We start from the raw sequence: 13,350 nt of genomic DNA, 5'->3' as shown, positions 1-13,350 counted from the left end.
AAAATGTAGTCATTTTTTTTTCCTTATGTCTGTTGCTAATTTTTCCCCTAAATCCAGTGACTTTTTTCAAAGGCTTTTATAGAGTTAAACATATCAGACATTTCATGATCTGTGTTTTCTTGGAGATGCGCCTCCCAGAGCCCTCTGTTCTCAGACTGTTCCTAACTAGATGGGTTGTTTTCTAATGGGCTACATTGCTTTTGGACTGAAATAGCGGCTCAGCTTTGGAAACAGTGTTGGCCAGGACTACTCCAGCTCCTCACTGGCTCTGGTGTGGTTTATTCATTTACTGATCTGTTTTTTCCATTGTGCTCTGGGGCCAACCCTGTGCCAGGCCATGGAGTGGGTCAGGGGATGGTGTGGAGAGAGCACAGCACAAACTTCAGTTTCCTGCTCTAAAATTGGAACAATAGTGTTTATTCCACGGAGTTCTTCTGAGAATCAATTGCTATAAGGTCTGTGGAAGCACTTAATAAATAGTAGCCCATGAGAGAAATCAGGGTGGTGTTACTTTCATGCAGAAAAGAGTGAAATAGTTACTGCATAGAGCATCCCCCAACCTTGTAGACAGGTGCATTCATCTGGGAGCTGCTCTCACGTGGGAATTGGGTGCTATTCACTGTGGTCGTTTTGGTTCCCTGCACCGTGTCTGACGGCTGATGTATGTTGGAAGAAATAAGGAAGTTGATGCCAGAGGAAAAGTACAGAACATAAGTTCTACAGAAGTTCATAGGAGCAAGGAAATTTGGTTCTACGGAAAGGTGTTATGACAGCTTTCACGGAGGCTTAATAAGGAAGAGCTTTCTAAAAATAGAACTACTAACCAAGGAATGAATTCTCAGTAGTGGAATTACTGTACCATATTGTAATTGTTGTTTTTTTTTTTTTTTTTTTTTTTTGAGGGGGAAGTGGAGAGAGGCAGAGGGAAAGGGAGAGAGAGAATTTTTGTAGATTTGTTGTAGATTTATTTATTTGAGAGAGAGAGAAAGAGAGAGAGGAGAGGGAGTGAGCGAGGGAGTGGGGGAGGGGCTGAGGAAAGATGCTCAAGCAGACTCCCCGCTGAGTTAGAGCCTTTCCCGAAGCTCCCAAGCTCCGGTTTCAAGACTGATGAGATCAGGACGTAAGCTGAAGCCAAGAGTTCCACGCTTAACTGAATGTGCCACTCAGGAGTCCCTAGAGAGAGAATCCTAAGCAGGCTCCATACCTAGCTCAGAGCCCTGCGTGGGGCTCAGTCTCACAACCCTGACATCATGACTTGAGCCCAAACCAGGAGTCAGATACTTAACTGACTGAGCCACCCAGGAGCTCCTCTATTTTTAATTTTTTGAGGAACCTCCATTACTGTTGTCCACAGTGGCTGCACCAGTTTGCATTCCAGGCAACATTGCCTGAGGGTTCCTTTTTCTCCACAGCATTGTCAACACTTAGTATTTCTTGTGTTTTTTGATTTTAGCCCCTTTGAGTTCACGCGTATGGAATTTAAGAAGTAAGACAAATGAGCAACAATGGAAAAAGGAGACAAAAAATAAACAAAAAACCAGAATTCTAATACAGAGAAGAAGCTGGCGGATGCCAGAGGCAAGTGACGGGTGAGTGAATGGGTGAAACTGACAAAGGGAATTAAGAGACACTTATCTTGATGAGCACTGAGACCTGTATAGCATTGTCAACCTGAAATTAATAGAACACTGCATGTTAATTATACCTGAATTAAAACAAAAGACAAAACAACTTGAAAAAAAAAAACTCTGTGCTGCATGTAGTAAAAATATAATAATCTGGTATGTGTATATGCCTACACATTTTCAAAGTAATTTTACATTAATCCTTTCATTTGATTCTTACTGTGATTATCATACTGTGAAAGTGATAATAATACAGGCTAAGCACTGTTCTACATATATTATTAATATATTAATTATTACATTATATCAATTATTAATACAGTACATGTAAATTCATTCAGGCCTCACCAAAGCTTGGGAGGCAGGTCATCATCTCTATAAGACAGACAGTGAAACTAAGGCAGCCAGAAGTCCAGCAACTTCCCTAAAGTCACACAGCTTAAAAGTGGCAGAGCCGGGACTTGAGTACTTGCCTCCCAAAGCCAGCATGGGTGTGCTCTTAACCATCACCCCACGTGGTGGAGAAGCAGACCTAATGCCCTCTGGCCCCGGTGTGGGCTGTGCCCCAGTGATGCAGGCACCAGAGAGGGGCTGCTGCTCTGCAGAACTGACCCTCAGTTCTGAATGGTTTTGGCCGTGCTGGAATGCATGTCCTGTTTGCCGTTTCTGAATGGTATGTGGCATCGTCCAGTTTTTAAGTGTGTCAGTTAAGCAAATATATACTTATGAAAGACCCGCGGATCCCCTTACCCAAGAATCCAACACTGCCACTGGATGCAAACAGCAAGAGGTTTATTGTCGCGCAGGTACCGGCGGGTGGTCGGCAGCTCCAGCTAACCGAGCACACCGACCGGAGTGAAGCAGGGTCTTTTATAGGAAAGTACAAACGAGTTTTGGGTGGGGCGCAATTGATTGGTGGACAGTTTGAACTTTTGAAAAAGGCAAACTTGGAGTTTGCGGGTTGGCTCCAGGAACCCGCGCGCGCGAAGAGAGCGGCGGGGAGGGGGGAGTGAGCCGCGCGAAAGGAGAGGTGGGGAATGGGAGCAAGAAGGGGGAAGGGAGGAGTGCCATCATGGCGTCTCTATTATTTCTATGAGCCACGCGGCTAGAGAAAGGTAAGAGAACAATTCACACAATTGATAACCTAACCTAATTTCATACCTAAAAGCCAGCGGTTTACAGAAAAGCAAACAAGCAGTTAGTTATCCTATCTATCTACTAGGGGAGGGGTCTATCTGGGAGAGGGGTCTTTCACTTTAATATAAATGTGTGTAAATGTCTGTTAAAGCAGTGGTTATACCAAACAAACTGGGAGGCGAGGTTCGGCTCGCAGGCTCTGCAAACATGTGGCTTCTAACCTCACCGAAACCTGGGGAAACAGCACCTTTTCTGATGTGCAGGAAGAGCTTGCATAATTTTTGCTTAAGGTGAGAACAGTTAGTTGACTCTGGGTCTAAGGAAGACCCAGCTTTTCTCTTGCTGTCATATCTATGCTGTGCCCCGTTTCTATAAAGAGGAGGTGAAGAAAGAAGTAACTGAAGAGGGAGTTACCCTCCCTTCTAGTGGAACACATCTCATCATCCCTTTGGGGATTTAAAATGGCGGAGGGTCGCCTGGGTAGCACTGTTGGTCAAGCATTGGGCGCAGGTGGTGATCTCAGGGTCTTGAGATCAAGCCCTGCATCTGGCTCTGAACTCAGCACAGAGTCTACTTGAGGCTCTCTCTACCCCTCTCCACTGAACTCTTTCTTTCAAAGTAAATATATCTTTAAAAAAATGGCCACAGATTGTTATTCTTCTCATTGAGAGATGGACTCTGATCTTGCTCTTCTAGTATTTGCTTGACCAAAAGAATGTGGCAGAAGCAATGTTCTGAGACTCCTGAGATCAGTCATAAAAACCCTTGTAGCATCTGCCTGAGCCCTTGGATACCTTTGCTCTGGGGATGCTTTCTGGGGAGCCTGGCCACCTGCTGTGAGAAACTGAGCAATGGAGAGACGACAGGGCTCCCAGTCGTCAGCCAGAATCAGCTGGCAGGCACGCGGCCAGCCTTCAGTGTCGTGAGGGCAGATGCCCCGTGGGATGTGACTCATCCTTCCTCAGCTGCCCCAGCTGTTGCTGCATGGTTCAGATTTCCACTCCTCATTCAAGCCTTTTCTAAATTTTTGACCCACAAAAATGTGAGGCAAATAAAATAATTGGGATTTTTTTTTGAGGTTCTGACAATTTATTAGGCATGAATACCCTTATCTTTCTGGATTTGAACAATTAAATCCAACCAAGAGAGAGTGATACTTGCTTTTATATAGGTCTACCTCTTCCTAATATTATCCAGTCATGTACTTAAATTTCACACAAAAATACATGTATATATTTCCAAACCACTACCTTTTGGGGTAGTTTGTGGCACGGCAATGGGTCACTAGAACAACACCTTTAAGTAGTTCCCTGGGAAATATACTCCGGAGCTGCAGCCTCCTCTCCGCCCACTTTCTCTTCAGGTTCTCCCACAGAAATTTCATTTCCTGCTGAGACCTCACACAAGCCTGATTGTGAGAGAAGTCGTTTTTGTAAAAGAGGGCTTGGGCGGTTCCGTTTTCATATTGAATGCGTTTGTCATTTGGACACAGCCGACCGGCAGAAACCCTCTGACAAGGGGGTGAATGACGGGGGAGTACATGAGCCTGGCCGTGGGATTTATCGCCCCATCACAGTGGGCCTTTAGAAGACAAGTCGAGTTGGAAGGATGGAAGAGGTCTCTGTAATGACCGCAGGCCCTCTTAGGATTCCACCTGCAGTCGCAGCGCTGATCAGAAGGGACTCTTGCAGGAAGAGAGAGTGAAGCGGGGCCCAGGGTTGCTGTGTCGGGCAGCCTGACATTTTGGGGGTGCGTCCGACAGCACGTGTCCTGCTTCCCCTAGCGCCCCTTCATCTCCATCTTGCCGTAAGTGCTGTGCTACGGGCTAGGGCCCTACGAATGAACAAATGTGCCCTTTTCTACGAAAAGCTACAGACTAAAAGGATGTCTCTGTGCATATATACTTATTTATATACATTTCGTTTACAGACACATACACATTTGTCCCTACATACATGCACGTGCACACGTATATATGTAAGAAATAAAATGGATTTATTACTTGGGCTGAACTTTGGAGAGTATAAACAGGAATGGCTTATATCCTTCAGCATGCTTTATCTCACTTCCCTTTCTTGCCTCTTTTTTTTTTTTTTTAAGATTTTATTTATATATTTGACAGAGAGAGATCACAAGTAGGCGGAGAGGCAGGCAGAGAGAAAGGAAGGGAAGCAGGCTCCCTGCTGAGCAGAGAGCCAGATGCAGGGCTCGATCCCAGGACCCTGGATCATGACCTGAGCCCAAGGCAGAGGCTTTAACCCACTGAGCCCCCCAGGCGCCCTCTTCCTTGCCTCTTGATGGCATCACGGGCGGTTCCAAAGCAATGCCATTCCTTTCCCTTATTGTTGACAATGTAGAGTCCCTTTCAGGTATTTGGAAGCCGAATTTTATTGTTTTTAAAACTTCAAGACCTTGTCTAATTTAAAGCTTCTTTTCTCTCAGAACAGGTTGACCTGGTGGCTTAGGGACGGTTGTGGGGGAGGAGAGCAGGGGACCAGTGTGATCTGTTTCTTCATTCTGTTTCCATGTTTCCTCTTCCTGCTTCATTTTCCTTCAGGGCTTGGGGGTGGTGTAGGAGAGCTGAGGTCAGGCATCAGATGTTGCAAGGGTAGGGGAGGCAGTGATTCACAGGATTAATGGATTGTAGGATAGGACCCACGCCTTCCCTGTAGCAGGTGTCCAGCTGCTGCCCAGCACCACCACCCACCTCCATCATGAGGATTTCTGCAGTGTGTTTTCCTGATGTGGGGGCCACATCCTCTGAATGACTCCTAACAACCCCTTTCCAGCTCCCATTCTCTGAGGTCAGTCCAGAGGCATCCAGCCCTCTTGGGCAGGATCTCATCACATTGCCTCCACCTCGGCTGTGAATCTTCTGTGCCATATACTTGGTCCATAGGAAACTTACAGGCACAGGTCAAGTCCAACACTGCTCCACTGCATCCTGCTGGCCTCCCCCTGCCATCCTGGGCTCCCCTGGCCAGCCCTACACTTCCAGGATCCTCCATGTGGGAAGCAGTTTTCAGCCTCCCTGTCTACATGGGTTCCTTAACTCAAGCTCTCCCAAGAATACTCTGTGCTTCACTTGGATCCCTGATTGTGAAGCCAGCTGCGAAGCCTGTAACTCGGTGGCCCAGTGAGTGTCCTGCTGGGGGTGGGACTTCAGCCTCCTCTCGTAGCTACCCCAGGATCTGAAAATAATGCTCTTCAAGTCCTTCCTCCAGCCCCTTGGTTGAGAAAAACCAAGACCTTTCTATTCCTTCACTGAACCCCATTTTCACAATTCCTGCTTCACACAGCCTGGATGGTGACGTGTTCTTCAGCTTCTCACTAGAATGTGTAGGTACATATCTCTTGTCCTCAGTTTTAGCCCAGATTCTAAGACAATGGGAGATGTCTCGTTAAATACAAACTATTCCTAACCGCACTGTTAACTGTTAACAGGAGCCGGGCACCAAACAAGTCCAATGGGAGGGAGAAGCAGGAGTGCCTTAGGCGTCAAGCATGGAGAAAGAGAGAGATCTAGAAGGCCCAGTGGGGTCTTGTCAGGAAGGGCAGCAAGGAGGCAATTCTAGGCGGAGACCAGAGACTTGAGAACAAGCTTGATGACAGAGGGTGGTGAACTCCCATGCCGGCACAGCAAGTCTGCAGGTAGGGTCTGTGAGGAAGGAGTGGCCGTCAGGACTGCAGAGGCCAATCACACTGGGGTGGGCGGTGGGTGGAGGGCTTCCCACAAGCTGTAGGTATGTGGCACTACCATATCATTTGCCCGTCAGAAGGGGCTTTGGAAAGGAACTAGAGAAAGTGGTTAGGAGACTTATGCCATGTATAGATGAAGGATAATGAAGGTCGGCTGTAGGCAGGATAGACAGGGAGAAGAGGGCTGGTTGGAGAAAGATCTTCAGATGGGGCCTAGTGGCTGACTAGCTGTGTGGAACTCGGGGCTATGGGTAGGGGGTAAAATCTTGTCCAGGTCCCCCAGTAATAGCAGGTACCTTCAAAATTTTACTTTCTTACATCTTCCTGAGATACCCAGTTGTCTTGTGTTTTCTTGAGTCTCTTCACCTTCTGTGTTCTTCTCCAGGGGCGTGACAAATACGGGTGAGTGGATGGCAGAGTATTTATTTGGTGGTGGTGGAGCAGATTCATATGGTGATAGCCCATTTGTAGGTAGCTCAGTAAGACTGAGTGAAGTAGGTGTACGGAAATGTTCTATAAACTCGAACCTGAGAACATGTAAGGAGCTCTTACATGTAAGCAGATCCTATTTGTGCAACTCGTTTGGCAATCAATCATGTGACATTTCTTCTCGTTATATGGAATTGGTATTTAAGTCTATAAATCCACTCATCCTATCCCTCGGGTTTCTGCTTCTCGGTTTCCACGGTGACAGCTAGCTAGCAGGTAGACTAACCCATGCTGAGTTGTTAGTTGATACCATAGGAGGGAACTCTGAATGATGCCGAGCCTTTTAAACCTAGTAACATACAGTTTTCATTTAGAAGAAAAAAAGTGTTTCAGACCCAAAGTAATAACCTAGATAATTTTGAGTTATAACATCAATTCAGTAGGTATGCAGAACATTTGCGTGTACTGGCTATGTTATATTACTTTATGTATTTTCATTCAGACTGAATAAGACTCTGAGCTCTTAATATCAGGCCAGCAAGATATTGAATCTTGGTCTTATTACTGTTCTCTGTGTCTCAGCTAACATTTACTAAAGGTTGTGCAAAGTTCTTAGGAGAGCCTTAGGCAGTGACAAAGCCTGTAAGCCATTAGTTGTACTACTCATCAATGAGGTGGTCTTGTCCAAGCTCTCAAGGCAACTTCCAGTCTATTGCTGTGCCCCCTCTAGACCATGTTTGGGGTCCAGGAATCCCCAGGATCCAACTCTCCAAGAGGCATGAAGCAGCCATTCATCCCATCTTCTACTCCTATGCTACTCCTGTTGGGGAGTAGACACGGATTTCTACTACTTGAGGGAACTTCAGGGCTTTTTCCCCCCCTCCACAGCTGAGTAGATCTAACATTACTTTTTCTACTCCTTCCTCTCTAGCAAGGATCTTTGCCTTCTTCCATCCCCTTCTGATATTCTCAACATATTTCCTCAATAAGTGAAGTTTTTACATAGAGCCCAGCTTCAGTAGGACCCCACAAATACTCCTGACGTGAGATAATACAAAGTGCCTGATACAGACCAGAAAACACAATTTCATATCTCAGTAAATCCTTTTACCTCTTGTACAGTCATAGAAGTGGTTATAGGGTGTTTAATGCCTCTGGCTTTTTACATAGTAATAAACATAATAAAGTTATTAATTAAATAGGAGCAAATGCACAATCCAATAAAAATTATATTAACAATTTACTCATATATAATGATGGTATTTGGGGGGAAAAAAAAAACCACAGAAGGTGTCACCGTGGCTCTGGCTGCCGTGGCCTGGGCCTTTGGAGGTCAGCATGAGTGTCCTCTTATGTTTTGTGTGATGATGACCCTATTTGCCTCCAGTTTTTCTGTTTTAGCTACTGTGACCTCTTTTCACATAATCACCTGTGATGCTATTTGGACTTCACATTGTGCCAAAATCATTATTTATATAATAAACATGCTGTACTCCTTTTTCATTATTTTGTGACAATTAAAGTAGTACCAGTTGTAACCAGCTCCATTACCAACCCAAACACAAGCTTGGACACGGAAATCATGGGGTAGTGTTTGGCTATTAGATGGCCGTTAACACAAGCCCATATATACTCACCATTTCAAAAACCATTGCAGTACAAATAGAAAATTGGGAATTTTTTGGATTGAAAGCTTTGAATTCCAGATACCTATGAATCCTAGGCCTGCGAAAACCAGTTTGGAAACATTGCTGTGGTTGCCCAAGTATGCACTTGAGTCAGACACTTGAATTTGAATTCAAGTTTCCCTCAGTTTCCACCACTGTAGCACAGTCACGGTGATACCTTCTGTATTAGTTGCTAGCACTTCCATAACAAAATACTAACAGTTGGGTGACTTACAACAGTAGAAATGTATTATCTCATAGTTCTGGGGGCTAGAAGTTTGAAATCAAGGTGTTTGTAGGGCTGTCTTCCCCCTAAAGACACCAGAAAAGGATCTGCCGTATGCTTCTGTCTTAGCTTCTGGTGGCTTCACACATTTCTTGGCTTGTACATGGATCATTCCAATCTTCTATCTTCATATGACAGATTTTCCATCTTCTGTATCTTCACATCACCTTCATCTTCCCTCTGTGTCTCTTGTCCAGACTTCCCCTTTCTATAGAGACACTGGTCATGGGATTAGCACTTTGCAATCCATTGAACTCACTTTACTTTGATCACCTCTTAAAGACCCCGTTTCTAAGTGAGGTCCCATTCTGAGGTACTGGGAGTAGGACTTCAACACAATTTTGTTGGCGGGGGGGCACACAATTCAAATCAGAGCATCATCCTTTGCTGTTCTGAGGATTAGAGATAATGGATCTAAACCACCAGGCTCATTTTAAATGCTTAATGAGGAGTGGTCAGTATGCTTGTAATAGGATGGCTCATTGCCCCGCCCAGAGACACAGTTCACAGCCATATTTACACTAAGCACACTGACTGTAGTTTGGGATTTCTGACATGCCAATGTATCAGTGAAAGAAAGGCCCTTTATTATAGATCAAATTCCACTAAAATGTTTATGTACTCTCAAGGCTAAGGCTGTCACATTTCTTTATCTATTATGTTAGTTTTCAAAAATCGCTTTGGACCAGACTGTGAATCTTTTGATCTCATTCACTACCCTATCTCTCGTATCTAGTAATCTAATAGTCGCTGGGCAAATACCAGCTCCTCAATTCTACCAAATTTAGTCTGAGTTTCTTTTGCTTTATTTTATTTTATTTTTTTAAGATTATTTATTTATATATTTATTTATTTTGATAGAGAACACAAGTAGGCAGAGGCAGGTAGAGAGAGAGAGAAGAGGAAGCAGGCTCCCTGCTGAGCAGAGATCCCGATGCCGGGCTCAATCCCAGGACAATGGGATCACGACCTGAGCCGAAGGCAGAGGCTTAACCCACTGAGCCACCCAGGCGCTCTTGTGTGTGTGCGCACTTCTTTATTTTTTTTCTTCCATTTGGATTTTGGGACTAAGTCTGATTCTCCCACAAATTAAGAAAATTAATGCCAAACTAAAGGCAGTGAAATGCAGAACTCAGGAGATGTGAAGGGAAGGTACTATGGGTGATAAGCTGTTGTTGGCCTGGCCAGCTGTGTCCAAAGACTTCACAAGTTTCTGCATTTTAATACCAGGCTGTCATATTCCGTGCAGATTGGAGTCCCAGAGAGAACTCTGAACAGTGGCCTTTGCCTCGTGGGCATAAAAATTTTCCTTGTGGAGTCTCATGCCCGTTAAAGCAAGGAGTGGAGTCTGGCTCATCAGGCTGGCTGAGGGTTTTTATGTGGTGGAGGGAGAGTGGGGGACCAGCTTTACAGAGTGCCCTATCAGGTAGATACACATTTGACACAGGAACGCTGAGTTATCAAGTTTTCTCCAAGGGCAACTATATATCTTGGGAATCCAGAGCCAAATTATATTTGACATTTCATTTAAAGCCCGAGACATCTTGATGTTAAACCAGAGTCTAAGAGTGCTAAAGTACGAGGCCGTTCAATTTGACGGAGCCAAGGTTTCTATTCCTATCTCACCTGCATGGGTAATAGACAAGTCCTGATAGTTCTTCCTTATTTCATCCAGATGAAAATCACTGAGTTAGCTCTCTGCCGAAATGACACTCGCTCAAAGTTATTTTCTCTCTGGCGCTGTGCAGAGAGCACATCTGGAGCGCTTTGGAAGCTTCTCGGGGCTGGTATTATGTAGTGGGTAACAAAGCTATATTTACTTGGCTTACATTCCAGATTGAAGAGGTAGGGTGTGTGTGAGTGGGAGATACGTGAGCAAGACCCATTGGGCGACATTTCCTCCAGATGAAAGGCGGAGAAGAGGTGGAGGAGGCTGGGGGCCCGCTTTTAGTTCAGGGTGGCGGTGATTCCCGTATCCCTCTTTCCTTAAATGAGAATTTTGTGCTACCTGTCCTTGTGGATTTTGGAAAAAGGGCAGAGAGGATAAAAAAGGACAAAAAAAAAAAAAAAAAAACGACAAAAGAAAGGCTATTTTAGCACAGTGTTTTTGAGAACATGTGGAAATACTTTTGCTGTACCAAAATAAGAAAATTTAGACATATTAAGTTAGCATAGTGGTATATAACATGTATTTCATAGATAAAGAAATGTCCATACTTTGAGAAACGATGCTCAGTTTTTTTTTTTTTTTTTAAGATTTTATTAATTTATTTGACAGAGAGAAAGATCACAAGTAGGCGGAGAGTCAGGCAGAGAAATTGGAGGAAGCAGGCTCCCGTTGAGCAAAGAGCCCGATGTGGGGCTCGATCCCAGGACACTGAGATCATGACCTGAGCCGAAGGCAGCGGCTTAATCCACTGAGCCACCCAGGCGCCCCGATGCTCAGTTTTTATTCGTGTACTTTTGTACTGAGGGAGTGTAACCAGCCAATGGCCTATACTGGTTGGTATGCTTTTTTTTGTCTTAGGAAGTTACAAAAACAGAGTCGGCCCCTCTGATAGTCAGTAATTATTTTAGGAGTATGTGAACAGTCCTGTGCTAAACTTTGCAATAGAAACAAAGATACACGAGTGATGGTCTCCACCCTCAAAACACCCCCATAATGGAAAAGAGGAATCTGCTGAGTCCCGGGAAAGTTGCCAAGGGCCACAAACATGCGTTCGAGTTTCCACGCCCAGTGTTTGTGGCAAAGCCGCCCAGGGGCAGGGGATCCAGAACGGCTGGCAGAGTGAAGGAGGGGGTGACGGAGTAAATAAACAAAGTCTGACAGTCCGTTCTGTCAGACTGAAGCGGAGAGAGGGCTCAAAACAGACTGGGCTGCAGGGCTCACAGAGAACTCTAGGAAGGAAAAGGAAGACTTAATGAGCTGTGACTTCTGTTTCATCTGTGAAATGCTCCAGGTGCAGCCCGTTTCTTTTCCAGGGGCCCCACATAGGGCCTACTGGAAAAAAAAAAAAAAGAAAAAGAAAAAGAAAAAGCTTTTTGAAGGATGAGAACAGACATCAGTTCCTCAAACAGCATCTATCATGGTAACTGCTGTGCTCGGATATGTCCATTTTGCCTCATTCATCATTTCTCTTTTAAAAATATTCCTATAAGGTGAAAACCCAGTGTTACAGCCCCAGTGGAGGTACATCAGTGACATTTAGAGAAAACAAACAAAAAACAACAGTCCATTCTCATCACCCAGAAGTCAGCACGGCCCGCACCTTACTGTATATCCGTCTATGCGTATTGATGCCCAAGTGAGATCATACTGTACACACTTAACTGCAACCTGCTGCCTTTTTTTTTTTTTTTTAAGACTTTATTTATTTATTTGAAAGAGAGAGACCCAGCAAAAGAGGGAACACAAGCAGAGTGAGTATGGAAAGGGAGAAGCAGGGAACCCGATGCGGGGCTCGATCCCAGGATTCTGGGATCATGACCGGAGCTGAAGGCAGATGCTTAATGACTGAGCCACCCAGGCGCCCAACCTGCTTCTTTTTGCAGTCGTGATTCTCACCTTTCCGTTTTCTTGAATTACAAACTTGTCATATGTTCTCCCAGAGGACATTCATATGACTCCTTGTAGTTAGTTGGTTTCTCCTGTATCAGTCTGGGATTGCAGTCACGAGGTGTTACGTCCCCTCCGCGGTGGTATATGAACTACAGCTGTCTTGTACTGTGCACAAGGAGTTGTGAGAGCTGCTTGATCTCACACAGGGAGCTTGAAATCATCATCATGGGGGTGTTCACGGCATCGAAATTGGTAAATAGTGCATATTGGGGCTTCCCTTCACTCTCGTTGTGAAGCATTTGCTGGCATTCCTTTGTCCCTGGTTTCATTTAATCTGGTGTAGCTTCCCCAACCCTTTCTTTCTTATGCCACTGACTTGTTCAAGTAGGACAGAATGTACTACAATCCTTGTCTGCCTGGCTTGTGTCATTTGGCACACGTCTCTTGTCCTCTGAATTTCCCATATACTGGAAGTTGGGTCAAAAAGCTTAATGCATTCCAGTTAAACATTCTGACTATTTTAGTTGATTTTAGATATATAATATTGTAGTATGCCAGAAAACATATATTTGTTGATACTAACATTGATCCTGGGTTAAAATAAGGACAATTCAGTCTCTCCATTGTAAAAATTACTTTTTTTCCCTCCTGGGACCAGGAAGAAATCTGCGTGGTATTATTTGGCACTAAATGAATTTCTTACTATAAACCATTCACCTACTGGTTTTGACCCCAGCTGATAATCCTTCCCTGAAGCAGTTAATTTGAGTTTCTAAAATGTTTTTAAAATTCTGCCACTCCTCCTTTATCTGTTGGCTAACATTTCTAGGTAAAGAACACATTTCCCTCACCAAGTGGGCTCTTTTTATTACCCTGAAACAAGTTGCCACCAGAAAGACAGATAAATGATCAATTGTTTTTCTTTATTTCCCAATTTTCAAAGAGAGG

The 13,350-nt window shown here is 44.5% G+C and overlaps 1 long non-coding RNA gene across 1 annotated transcript in view; it reads left to right on the top strand.

The window, feature by feature from the left end:
• The window catches only part of LOC131811593 (uncharacterized), a 174,400-nt gene that overhangs the window by 23,417 nt on the left and 137,633 nt on the right, over positions 1-13,350 (top strand). Inside the window, exon 2 of the long non-coding RNA XR_009346008.1 lies at positions 1,454-1,589. This is a non-coding gene — a long non-coding RNA (uncharacterized LOC131811593). The remainder of the gene's footprint in view (positions 1-1,453; positions 1,590-13,350) is intronic.

This window comes from Mustela lutreola, chromosome 11 (assembly GCF_030435805.1).
Source record: "Mustela lutreola isolate mMusLut2 chromosome 11, mMusLut2.pri, whole genome shotgun sequence".
Taxonomy (NCBI): Eukaryota; Metazoa; Chordata; class Mammalia; order Carnivora; family Mustelidae; genus Mustela; species Mustela lutreola.
Note: the sequence above shows the minus strand (reverse complement) of the source record. Positions and strands in the feature narration are given on the sequence as shown.